We start from the raw sequence: 14,196 nt of genomic DNA on the forward strand, positions 1-14,196 counted from the left end.
CATTTCTTGAAGAAGATTAAGAGAAAGAGGAAGGCAAAGAGAAGAGTGTGGACTATTTCAAAAGTGGAAATGATGATTGCTAATATCGCCTCAAGCATTTCCGACATATATGGAAATTTAATGAAAAACATAACTTTCTACAAATGTCACAAAAGATGTTAAGAATTATGAAAGGATGAACTTTCTTGAAATGGAATATAACAATGGTTTAAATTCACATATATAAAATACTGGTTTCAAATTTTGACACAAGTCCAGCAAGTTCAGAGAACAGGGTAAGTTGAATACATCGACTCCAGTGCTCAACTGGTACTTTTTTCATCGACTCTGAAAGGATGAAAGGCAAAGCTGACCTCAGCAGAATTTGAACTCAAAACACAAAGATGGACAAAATACCACTAAGCAATTTGCTCAGCATGTTGACTCTGTCAGCTTACCACTTCACTTATATAAATTATTAGTAAGATGTAGGTAACACCTTAAGGATGATAGAAATATATGTCAAATTGTTTAGATTTGATTCTAAAATCCAAGAATACATATTCCAAATGATACACATATTCCAAATGATACACAATAGAGATTCTAAGTAGCTCAATTTGTTGAATAACTGCATCTGTTCTTCAGAGCTAGCTGGTCCCTTTTCCACCTCATCATCATTGCTGTGTCCAACTCCTCTCACCCACTTCAAATCACTCCATACTCAACAACATAAACATGCTAAACTTGTTGTTGGCACTCCGCAGACACATGTACCCTTAACGTAGTTCTCGGGGATATTCAGCATGACACAGTGTGACAAGGCTGACCATTTGAATTACAGGCACAACAGAAACAGGATGTAAGAGCAAAAGAATGTTGTGGTGAAAGAGTACAGCAGGGTTCGCCACCATCCCCTGCCGGAGCCTCGTGGAGCTTTAGGTGTTTTCGCTCAATAAACACTCACAACGCCCGGTCTAGGAATCAAAACCACGATCCTATGACCGCAAGTCCGCTGCCCTAAACACTGGGCCATTGCGCCTCCACAGACAGAAACATACTAAACACACAGAAGACAAAATGCTATATGCAATTTGTTCACAACATTGACAGCAAACAGAAAACAGGAAAGAATGCAAAATGATTTAACAAAAATGCTCAGAGTAATCATAGATACCGTATTCAGTCAACAGAAAGAAACAAAAACAACAACAACAGTAGTATATAAACAACATATTAGATCCATCATGAACTATACCTGCCCTACTTAGGTTCCTCATATCTCAACAACAGATAGAAAACAGTGCACCCACAAACAGTCTACTCAAACAAATATACTAAAAATGAAAGGCATAGTTTGTTACTGCAGTTTCCAGTCATTACACATAAAACCATTTCCTCAAGACCCAAACATATATACAATGCCTTAGAGTATTACTGAAACAATATCCTAAAATGCAGGACAGCCTGATCAGGGATGACCTGGGGCCACAACACATGAACAGTCATACTCATAAAATAACAATCTTGTAACAAGAAGGTATTTATACAAAATAACATTCTTATAACAAGAAGGCATTTATGTACATTACTTGGTCTGGCTTGGCTTGGTTTGGTTTTTGTTCTTTTTTTTTAGCACATTCACTTGGATTGATGAATATTAGCTTAAAACTGACCTGATTAACTTTGAGCAACAAATCAAGAAAGAAAAACATAACAAAAGTCAGTCAACATAGCTGAACCAGTCAGACATCAGACAAATACTACTAACCCAATACTACTGATCTAATCTTCTCTCTCTCTCTCTCTCTCTCTCTCTCTCTCTCTCTCTAATAGCTCAGAATCAGCTACAGGATAATTTCTTATTCTCCACCACCTCTCTTTCTCTCTCTCACACACACAAACACACACACGCATACATACATACTAAGAAGATCCCTCTGTATCAGTTTAGACCTAGCAAAGCTCTGATGAAACAGACCTTTGATCAAAGGTTTCTCAGCAATGACAGTTGCTTTTTTTTTTTTTTTTTTCATGCCCTGTTTAGCCCATTACCTACCAGTGATCTCATATGAGATCACTTAAAAATTACAAATTTCGTAATTTTCTGTCAATATTTACACATATCTAACCTTTTTGCTATATCTACTAGGTATATTTCTCTGATATTCAAATGAGGTTTGCTAATTTTTTACCCAATATCTCGCTTATTTCTATTTAAAATGTTATTTTGAAATGTTATTTTGATCATTCCAGCGTGTTTCTAAGGCTGTTTTATGCTAGAAATCAAAGTTTCATAAAAAAAATTCCAGTTAATAAAACTTATGGGAGGTAATGGGTTAATGAGGGCCAAATTATCAAATGCCTTCACCTTTTTTTAAGATGGTAATGTAAAGCTTAAGGAAGATCAGGCTGATATATCTAACAGGTTGAGCAACCATATTGGCTAAGAAAAATGAAGTACTCTATGACAGCATTTCAGCATGTCCTCTTCTACAAAATTCAGATCAAAGAGTGGTAACCAATGATGCATTTAAAAAATATTGTTGGTTTTTACAGTATCTCCTAAAGAGGGTTGAACCAGTAACTCAGTAGCATTTTTTAAATTTTTTTAAAATTTTATATACATGATATTATATGGAATTTATTCCTATCCTGTAGATTGACAGCGGGTGCTGAAAAGTTCCTAGCTTTAAGAGTATCGCAAAAAGCCTGGTTGGAGGCCCAACATTCCAAGTTCTTTCACAGGGCTTAGAAAAACTGAGGGACCACTACAATACATGTGTGGATCTGAGAGGGATATATGTTCAATAAAAACATAATTGATCGATCCTCCTGTATTTTCTTTTATCCAAAGCCAGGAACTTTTCAACACCCCCTCGTGCATGTGGTCAAATGTATTTGAGCATAGAATAAGATTAGGTCAAAGCTGAAATCATACTATCAATGTTATATGAGGTTTCAGGCCAAAATTCCAGTTATCAACAGAAATAAACATTCTGAAACCAATATAAAAAACGGGACTCATTAGGAAAATTATCATAAATGCACTGAAGTCAAGATATATAGCTATCATCCAATACAGAGGGGGCTTCTTTAGTTTCACATTTAATATTTTAGGAAATTATAACCCTGAATTACATTTTTAATGAAAATTGAAGTACAATTATAATGAAATTTTGAATGAAATGCTTGGTGAGTACTGCTTGAACCCATTGTTAAGATTTATTCGTGCTTCAAACACTACACCCTTGTGGGAAGAAAAAAACAAAACAAAATTGAAAGCTTGGACAAGCTCTAAAAATATTTGTTTTGAACATTATTGTATCCAAACAATTATGTCTGGTAGTTGCTGTTGAATTATTAACATTCAGTTAAAATATTGTGTGTGTGTGTGTGTGTGTATATATATATATATATATATATATATATATATATATGTCGCCTTCTAGCACTTGTGCTGGTGGCACGTTAGAAAATCATTCGAGCGAGATCATTGCCAGTGCCACTGGACTGGCTCCCGTGCAAGTGGCACATAAAAAACACCTTTTTGAGCGTGGCCGTTGCCAGTACCGTGTGACTGGCCCTCGCGCCGGTGGCACGTAAAAGCACCCACTACACTCTCGGAGTGGTTGGCGTTAGGAAGGGCATCCAGCTGTAGAAACTCTGCCAAATCAGACTGGAGCCTGGTGCAGCCTTCTGGCTTGCCAGTCCTCAGTCAAATCGTCCAACCCATGCTAGCATGGAAAGCGGACGTTAAACGATGATGATGATGATGATATATATATATATATATATATATATATATATATATATATATATATCATCATTGTCATTTCAAATCTGCTTTTCCATGCTCACATGTAGCAGAGGGAATTTGTTGAGGCAAATATTATACAGCTGGATGCTCTTCCTGTCACCAACCATCACCTGCTTTCAAGTAAGGTAATATTTTCCCATGACAAGACATGTTTTCAGAGAAGATTGAAAATGAAAACACTGCTTGCAAAGATGGTGACACCTGTTTACAACTATCACATGATGTCAATAGTGCATGCACACACACACACACACACACACACACACACACATACAACAGACTTTTTTCAGTTTCAGTCAACCAAATCCATTCACAACACTTTGGTCAGACTGAGATTGTAGCACAAAACACTTGCCAAAGGTGCCATGCAGTGGAACAGAACTCAAAGCCATGTAGTTGGGGCCTTAACCTTAGATAAGGTGAAAATGAACAATTTTTATTTTTTCTATATTATTTACTTAGACGTTATAAGATTAATATAATAGGTTTCAAAATATTGAATTGTGTTAAAGAACATCTATTTTTGGCCTACACCATCATATGAATTTAGTTCCACAATTGCAACTGTCACTAAATATTAATATATTACCAAATGAAATCTTTTCTCTTAAAGATTACATATGATATTGAGTTGTTATTGAATTATAACATCAATAACTATCGTACAGAAACAATATTTTAGATGGTTTATAATAAGTATATATTACTACAGTGTAGCAAATAACCTAATTTGTATGTTATAACAAAAACTATATTTCTATCATATAGCAATATAGAAGGATGTAATAAATATATCACTATAATGGTAACACAAAATACAGCCGTCTCTCTTTCATATAGTGATAGCTACCTTACTATGGTACCAGAGAGGCCATCTCATAAAGACAGAGCAATGACCATCACAAACTGGCACAATGGCATGGCAATGAACATATCACAATGGTACTGCAATATATACGTCACTATGATATGCACATGGCTCAGAGGTTAGAATGTCATGCTTACGATCATGAGGTTGTGAGTTCAATTCCTGGACTGGGCTGCGTGTTGTGTTCTTGAGCAAGACACTTTATTTCACGTTGCTCCAGTTCACTCAGCTGTAGAAATGAGTTGCGACGTCACTGGTGCCAAGCTGTATCGGTCTTTGCCTTTCCCTTGGATAACATTGGTGGCACGGAGAGAAAAGGCTGGTATGCATGGACGACTGCTGGTCTTCCATAAAGACAACCCTAGGTTGTGTGCGTTCCAAGATGGGAACCGCTTAAGTTCACCCATGGATATTCGTGACCGACTGAGTCGAGAGATGATATGCTGATTACCATATATATACATAGGAATATGGTTATAAGGATAAAAACAAAGATATTACCTGATAATACAATAACCACAAAGCAAGGTAAATTTAATACTCAATTACTGTGGGATATTGAGTATTAAATGTGAATTCTAATATCTTACAAACAACCTAACAACTCAAGGGCAAAGATGAAGACACTTTATATACATTACAAACAATATGGCTGTGCAACATATGGTTAACCTGATACAAAGCATATATCCACACAACATTATGACAACTATGTACCAAAGGAATAGCCATAGCAATATAACTGTGGGTTAATAAATGTGACCTTTCATAACAATAGAAATAGCCCAATAACTCAGGGCTGAGATAAGAGTCGCTTGTTTCTGACAGCATAAGAATCAGTTATCACAAATGATTGAAATAATTAAATTTCACCAATCGGTACAGCTGTGTGCCTGCGCGCACGTGTGTGTGTGTGTGTGTGTGTGTGTGTGTGTGTGTGTGTGTGTGAAAGGGAGGGAGAAAGGGCAACAGTGTATGCCTGTTGTTCTCAAACCAACCTCGTTATTTTCTATTGCTGCTGTTGTCGTAACTATGATGAGATTGTTTCTGATTTTTTATTTCTTTTTTTTTTTTTTTTTTTGGTACTAGAGAAAAACAACAAAAATAACCCCTGAGGCAAGCAGTCCATACAGCACAAATGCGTATACCGTGCAGGGACATAAACTCATACCAACCTAATGTGATAACAACATGCACACACACACACCAATAGACAGACAGACAGACAGATCCATGTACATGATATACTGCCCCACCACCAGCCTGACATTCTCACACTTACCTCTCCATATTCACACACACACAATTTATTTATTATTTTATCATTATTGGTATTTATTATTTTTATCCTTATTGTATATGTTCATATATATTATTTTATTTTTATTTTACCACCAGTACTACTACTACTACACATAAACACACTTCTGCATATATCATACACCAAAACACACACACACACACACACACAAACATGTTCACAACACATTGCCCCACCCTCAGTATTAACACACATGTCCATATGCATGTACAAGCAAAAACATAACCTGGCACCACCAATATCAACAACCACACGCACTTATATCTTACCAACCAATAATATAATACAATGCACTATTGACATACACACACACAGTGTACAAGATATCCCATCATTACCAACATTGATATTAAACACACACATGTACACACACATGTACACACACATACACGCAGACACTGTACAAGGCATATCCCAAAAGCAGGAGAGTGGCACTGATATAAACACGCATACACACAAGTACAAGCCTTATTTCACAACTACTACCACCAATATTTTGCACACACACACATAACAGACCAATGTACTGAAGCTTCTATAACAAAAACAGAATGATTAGCACAGTTGTTACTGGGTGACTAATATAGCAAGAGAGCCAGCTGACAATGGAGAAAGAGAGAGAGTAATTGAAAGGAGGAGGAGAGAGAGAGAGAGATAGAGAACAACTATATCTCTGCTTGCTATATAGCAATGGCTGGCAAATTGAAGGCCTGTGTTCCCTGGACAGAAAGAAAAAGCTGGCTTAACCAGTTAGGTGATCCAACAAGCAGTCAGACAGATCCATGAAAACTAATGAACATGACCTGTGTGTTGCTAGTCAAAACTGCGATAAGCAGGGAGTTCAGATATTCATCAGCTTCGAAAAAAAAAAAAGAAAAAAAAAAGAAAGAAAGAAACTATCACACAATGCAGAGTGGGAGGGTGTGTCACTCCACAGTTGCATAACTTATTAGAAATAGCAGCTTTGACTTCTGCTTAGAACTGCATTTAAAAAAAAAAAGGAAGAACTAATTGAATAATGTAGCCCTTCATAAAACACATCTGAAAAACACATCTGAAACACATCTGAAACACATCTGAAAAATTATGGGATATTCCTAGCTGAAATGCTTCCGTTATAGTTCAATGACCTTGATCACAGATCTGCTGGTTCAAGCCTGACCTGGAGTTAAACAACTACAACAACAACAGCAACAAGGATTATTCTATCGGAATTGGGTGACAATAATCGACATTAAATACCAGTTAATCGGCCATTCCTTAAGATAAAGAAAACTTTTGTCAAACACTTCAACAGCCGTATACAAAGATGATATTAGCTGAGTGTGTGGAGTTTATCAAACAGACAGCAGCACAGGATGTAGCAGCAGAAGGATATCCAGGAATCATGACATGGATGTGACCCGGGACCCCTTACAGTGGTACGGTGTTATGGGTTGGAACAGTTGTATGAGGTCGAGGCTTCTTCCTTGAAGACCTTCTGCTCTTCAGCTCTCCCTAGAATGTCTTACTATATATATACATGTGTGTGTGTATGTGTGTGCGTGCATACATACACATTTGTATATAAATCTATATACATATATATATACATATATATATATATATATATATATATATATATATATATATATAAAAATTAAAAATGTAAAATTAAAACAGAACACAAAGGATTCCGTGGTACACGTGTACCACGGAATCATTGTGTTCTGTTTTAATTTTACATTTTTAATTTATTCTTTCGCCTAGGCCACTATCTGGCATATACAGGTGCTTGCAATTATCAAGTATTACCTCTAAAATTTGCTTTACCTATATATATATATATATATATAACAATATTAGGGATAAAATCCAAAATTACAGGTAAAAACTCAATCAAAATCAATTTATTAAAAAAAAATTTTAATTAAATTAAGTTTCCCTAATACTATATATATATATATATATATATATATATATATATATATATGCACACATATATATGCACGCACACACACATACATATATATATATATATATATATGCACACACATATAGACATGCATATATACATGTATATACACACATGCACATAAAAACATGTATACATACACATATACATTTACACACACAAATTCTGATGACCATATGTTAATCATTTCCAAATATTTAATGACTTTGGACTCAAATTATATAAATAAAAAAATGATTTACTTACTGTTATAAATAATATGAAAACATTAATTAGCTAATGCATCAACTGATAATATCAATAAAGCCAGAAAATTAACAGCATTTTAAGAACACTTTAGGTAAAACCTATTTGAATACTATATTCCATGTAAGTAGGACAAACTATTTATAACATTCATATAATCTATTTATATCTTCCTAAAGTATTTATATCTTATGATCTGTTGTGATGGGTAAATGAAAAAGCTGAAGTTGGCTGTTCAATAACTGCTGCTCGCTATATTACAAACATTTTCAGTGAAATTGGCAGCTATTCTGACCATCCCGAAACAGGGCAGCCGTTACTGATAGGATAAACCAATAAATATTCCATTTGGCAATGAGGTTGAGGAAAATGACTGCCGTTGACATTTCGAATAATTTTCAAAAGAAAAAGCATATGCAAACTGGTGGTCACTACCATAGAAAAAATTGCCTAAAGTAATTTGGGATGATGGGATGTGTAGTGCATAAAAAAAATATGTAGTTGACAATGGAAATTCAACACGCTTGCATTCACTTTGCTCAAGAGCATAAGGATTGGATGCCATCAAAGTGGTCAGGTGAAAATTTAATTTGTTAGGCTTTGATGGCTAAGTGTATGTCTGATATCATACACGAGAATAATCTCACCTGGAGTATATATATATATATATATATATATATATATATATATATATGTATGTATGTATGCATGCATGTATGTATGTATATATCCATGTAAGTGTGTCTTTGTGTGTGTGTTTGTCCGCCCCATCACCACTTGATAACCGGTGTTGGTGTGTTTAAATCCCTGTAACTTAGTGGTTTGACAAAAAGGGACCAAGAGAATAAGTATTGGGGTCAATTCTTTCATCTAAAAACCCTTGAAGGTGGTGCTCCAGCATGGCTGCAGTCAAATGACTGAAACAAGTAAAAGGATAAAAGAATCAAATAGTCATAGATTGCATGATGTTCATTTTTCTGATGCTATTGATACTGTGAATAATTACATTAGGCTAATTTAAAAAGTTTAAACTTAAAAGAGTAAAAAATTTCTGTATGCAATAGGTGCAGGTAAAGGCGATGTGGTTGAGAAACCTGCTTTATGACCACAAGGTTTCAAGTTCAGTCCCCCTGCACAGCACCTCAGGCAAGTGTCTTCTATTATAGCCCTTGGCTCAAGGCTAACCAATGCCTTGTGAGTGAACTTGATAAAACGAAACTGTATTGAAGCCCATCATATGTATATATATATACAAGTATTTTTGAGTCTGCCCCTCAACACCACTGCTTGAAAACCAGTGTTGGTTTGTTTACATCCCTGTAAGTTAGCAGTTTGGCAAAGGAGACCAATAAAATAAATACCAGATTTTTTTAAAATTAAGTAATAGGGTTAGTTTGTTCAACTAAAATCTTCAAGAGTGGACATCAGCATGGCCGTAGCCCAACGACTGAAACTAGTATGAGACAAAAGATGTAGTTTGAACCATAAGTCATAAAATAAGGTGAAATAATTTACATTTAATCACCTACTTGTGCCAGTGTGTGTGTGTGTGTGTGTATGTGTGCATGTATTATTATCAAGCAAGAAAATGAAAGTAATGGGAAATCATTTTTAGCTACAATATAATAAGTATTTATTCTATTTGATGTATTCAGTATTCTTTAGCTTGCTTTTAAAAAAAAATGCTCACATGTAAGTGTGTGTGTGTGTATATGCATATGTCAATCAGAATACAACTTGACCTCACAATAGCGAACTATGCAATCTAGATAACAGTTGACCTGTTCACCACAATTTGACATACTGAAGCATTTCAAACCAAATGAAGAAGATTGTATATAATCTACGGAGATATTTGATAGAGCAAAATTTACAACAATCTTTTATCTATGGCAATTGCATTTTGCCTGAAATAGAGCCAACTGGCCTTAAACAATAACAACATGAACAATGAGTCAATCAGGAAGTTTCTTATTTCTTTATTGCCCACAAGGGGCTAAACATAGAGGGGTCAAACAAGGACAGATAAAAAGATTAAGTCAATTACATTGACCCTGAGTGCGTAACTGGTACTTAATTTATCGACCCCGAAAGGATGAAAGGCAAAGTCAACCTTGGCAGAATTTGAACTCAGAACATAACAGCAGATGAAATACTGCTAAGCATTTCACCCGGCGGGGTAACGTTTCTGCCAGCTCACCGCCATCTATCAGGAAGTCTCTATATATTTGCTCAGCCTACAAGAAACAGCAGTAAAACCCCTTCAGTGCAGAGTGCATAGATCAAAAAGACAGCATGCATTAACACTGCAGTCATATCTATGATAGGCTTCTTTCAGTTTTCATCTCCCAAATCCACTCATAAGGCTTTGGTTGGCCTGGAGTTACAGTAAAGGTCATTGCCCAAGGTGTCATACAGTGGGACTGAACCTAAAACTACATACTTGCGAAGCAAACTTCTCAATACATAGCTATGCCCTCCCCCCCATACACACACATAAACTGAAGATGGAGGATCATAACTAGAATGCCCAAGATCAATGTTTCTCCTAAAAGGAGACACCCCATCCCTCCACCCTAAAGAGGAGATATGTGAGGATTAAATTTAGAAAGGTAGGGACAATGTTGGAATGTTTACACCTCAGTTCTGCCATGATGGCATAATAAAAATTTTAGTCACCTCTTAATTGTCTTTATACTTACTTTGTGTTTCCATTGATATAAAATTATAATAATAAATAAAGGCAAATATTAAAAATCAAATGTGAAATAATTAAATATTACTTCAAATGAAAACTTTTTTTTTTTTGTTTTACTTTTCTTCATGTTGTGAAATGTTCCATTTCTCTCTGTTCCCTGGACAAGTCCATACCGAACTCAATGGTGACTAGATCTCTCTATAAAAACCTGTATGGTAAGAAGTCTGTTTCTCAAACACATGGTTCTGGGTTCAGTCCCACTGCATGGCACCCTGGGTAAGTGTCATCTACTGTAGATTTGGCAGGCAGAAACTGAAAGGCGGCAGCAAGCTGGCAGAAACGTTAGCAAGCCAAAATGCTTTGCAGTATTTCGTCTGCCATCACGTTCTGAGTTCAAATTCCGCAGAGGTCGACTTTACCTTTCATCCTTTCGGGGTCGATAAATTAAGTACCAGTTATGTACTGGGAATGATGTAATCGACTTAATCCCTTTGTCTGTCCTCGTTTATCCCCTCTATGTTTAGCCCCTTGTGGGCAATAAAAAAATAAGAAACTGAAAGAAGCCCATCATACATGTAATATATAAATATGTTTGTGTCTTTATGTTTATGTTTGTTCCCTATCAACGTTTGACAACTAGTGCTGGTGTGTTTACAGGTCTGTAACTTAGTGGTTCAGCAAAAAGAGACCAATAGAATAAGTATCAGGCTTTAAAAAAATAAGTACTGGGGTTGATTTGTTGAACTGAAATTCTTCAAGATGGTACCCCAGGATGGCTGCAGTCTAATGACTGAAACGAGCAGAAGATAAAAGATATCCAAAATATCTCTGGTAAAATAGTTATTCAGAAGAAAGGGCTTTGATTTATACAATGAATAAAGATTTAACATTGATTTTTTTTTTTACTGAAAAATCTACCTCAACTGATATACTACATGAACTTGCATGCCGGAAAATACAGTGTGTAATTTTAGCTGTAATGTCTGAATAAAAGACAGGCTGGATGGGCACAGCAAGAATGTCTTTGATCAACACACTGACTTGGGACTAAATAAACAAAAACATACAACTATATGTAAATAAAAACAGCAGCTGTGATTCAAATGGTAAACATGACTACAAAAATAAAAGACATTGCTGATTTTATGCTTCAGATTCAAAAAGAAAAGAGAAGAATGAAATGCTGTGGCATTATTCATGCCTTTCCAAAAGACAACAGTGATATACAGACAGAAGCAGTATCATATAAATACAACTATCCAATGTTGGGTTCATCCTTGTGTGTTTATTTGTTCAGTAATTTTAACCCCAAAGAAAGACAGACAAGAGACATAAAGGGGAAGAGCAGACAAGAGGAAGAAGACATTGAGAATCTTAAGGTGAAGACAGAAAGAAAACATATTTTCCTTCCAACAGAGAACTACGTTCAGTAAATTGAAATAAGGGGTGCAAGCTATTTTGTTTATTTATTTTTTGAAACAACAGATATATTTTTGTGTAGGGACTGGTGGAGACAGGGGTAATATGGAAGAGCATGCAGCACCATAGCAACTATTGTATAGGGTTTTTTTTATGAAAGTAATGAAGAGAGGGGATGCTTGAAGATTCTATAAATAGCATACACATGCATTAAGATGTATGTAGTAGAACTAGGGCTGTCTTTGTTGGAAAGACAGACAGACACACACACACACACACATATATATATATATACACACACACACACATGCAAATACATACATATATACATATGCATCCAAACCTACATAGACACACAAGCAGCAACAGCAGCAGCAGATGTCTGAGGAAACAGCACTACTGTAATATCAAACACTTATCTAATTCTGTATAGCCTCCTCCATCCATCCTTCCATCCTGTGGCACTCACACAAGCCACCTTTATTCTCGGAAATTTCCTCTGTTGGTAAATCGACATGTTTGGCTGTTTTTATTGTTGTTGACTAATATTATTTGCTGCTTTTTTGTTGTCTTTTTACAACAATTATCTTTCATTGCCAGTAAAATGTGAGTAGCTGGCAATGGAACTCAAATCAATAAAACAAGTGACAAATGGGTTCGGTTGTGTGAGTGTGTATATCTATATATATATATATATATATATATATATATATATTTTTATATATAACGTTGACCACTAACGTGGACAATCAATGTGCTAGAAATAGATCACATCTTGTGTCTATTAAGACCTATCGATATTAATTAATATATGATTAATTACCATATTTTATAATTATATATATATATATATATATATATATATATATATATATATGTATATATAGTTTTGTTCTTTTATTTCTTTTTGCATTATTTGTTTTTGATATTTTTGTTTATCGCAAGAAGATCTCGGTACTAAAAGAACAATCCAAGCAGGCACTCAATCATACATAAATAAAATAGTATTTAGATAAAGAGCAGCAAGCGCCAATTGCAAACACATACAATCAGGTTTCCCTTTGCAGTCGAGACAGGCATCCACAGTAGCAGCATGGCTGTTTAACATCAACAGACATGGATGGGGATATATGCAGCTGAGAGAGAGAGAGATGGAACCGGTATTTAAATGTGAATAAATACTAAATATATACTATATATATTAATATATATTAAACATGCAAAATTACACTTGTTCTGTATAATTTATTGGAATATCTTAAAAATTATATGATATTCAGTACTTTAGAATTTTTTTTTTAAATATACATGAATTAAATATCTGATGTAAATTGGAAATTTCAATTCAGATATGCAGAGAAAATGGTTTTAAAGTATGGGCAACATAAAAAGAAATAGGAAGAAAAACTATTTATTCAAGAAAATTTTATGCTAAATATTACAAGCCTCGTTGCTATGCTTCATCTGATATCAATTTTTGCACAATTTTAAACTGTTACAACGATTACAATTGATAACTTTATTATAAATGTCTGACAGATTATATGTGCAGCAAAATATGAAGAGCTGGATTAAAAGATATTATGTTAAGATTTCCTTCCAAATGCCAAGCAACCACATATAATATCTTAGAATAATATAGAAGTTATAAAAGATAGTTATCAAAGTAGGAGAGTCGGTTGGATAAGTAATCAAAGTTAAGAGTGTGTAGTATCACAAACCACTGTGCTGCCAGGTACAGGTACCAGAAGTTTTGAGAAAGTTACCGGCAAGAGACAAGCACCCTGTCACAGATGAAACATGTCTCTCGTCCTCATGACATCTTAGAAGCTGCTGTTAAACCTTTAGCATTGAGATTATTCTTTTAAACGTAACGCTCATTTATTAACAT

At 35.0% G+C, this 14,196-nt stretch overlaps 1 protein-coding gene across 3 annotated transcripts in view; it reads right to left on the reverse strand.

Moving 5' to 3' along the window:
- LOC106872032 (uncharacterized) overlaps positions 1-14,196 on the reverse strand; it is a 335,806-nt gene that overhangs the window by 276,287 nt on the left and 45,323 nt on the right. Inside the window, exon 1 of one of the 3 annotated variants that reach the window (XM_089356175.1) lies at positions 8,189-8,309. The exons of the other annotated variants lie outside the window; for them this stretch is intronic. The gene's annotated coding sequence lies outside the window, so the exon portion shown is untranslated. Of the gene's footprint in view, positions 1-8,188; positions 8,310-14,196 lie in introns of those variants that run through there. 3 annotated transcript variants of the gene reach the window in all.

This window comes from Octopus bimaculoides, chromosome 8 (assembly GCF_046866305.1).
Source record: "Octopus bimaculoides isolate indiv1 chromosome 8, ASM4686630v1, whole genome shotgun sequence".
NCBI lineage: Eukaryota > Metazoa > Mollusca > Cephalopoda > Octopoda > Octopodidae > Octopus > Octopus bimaculoides.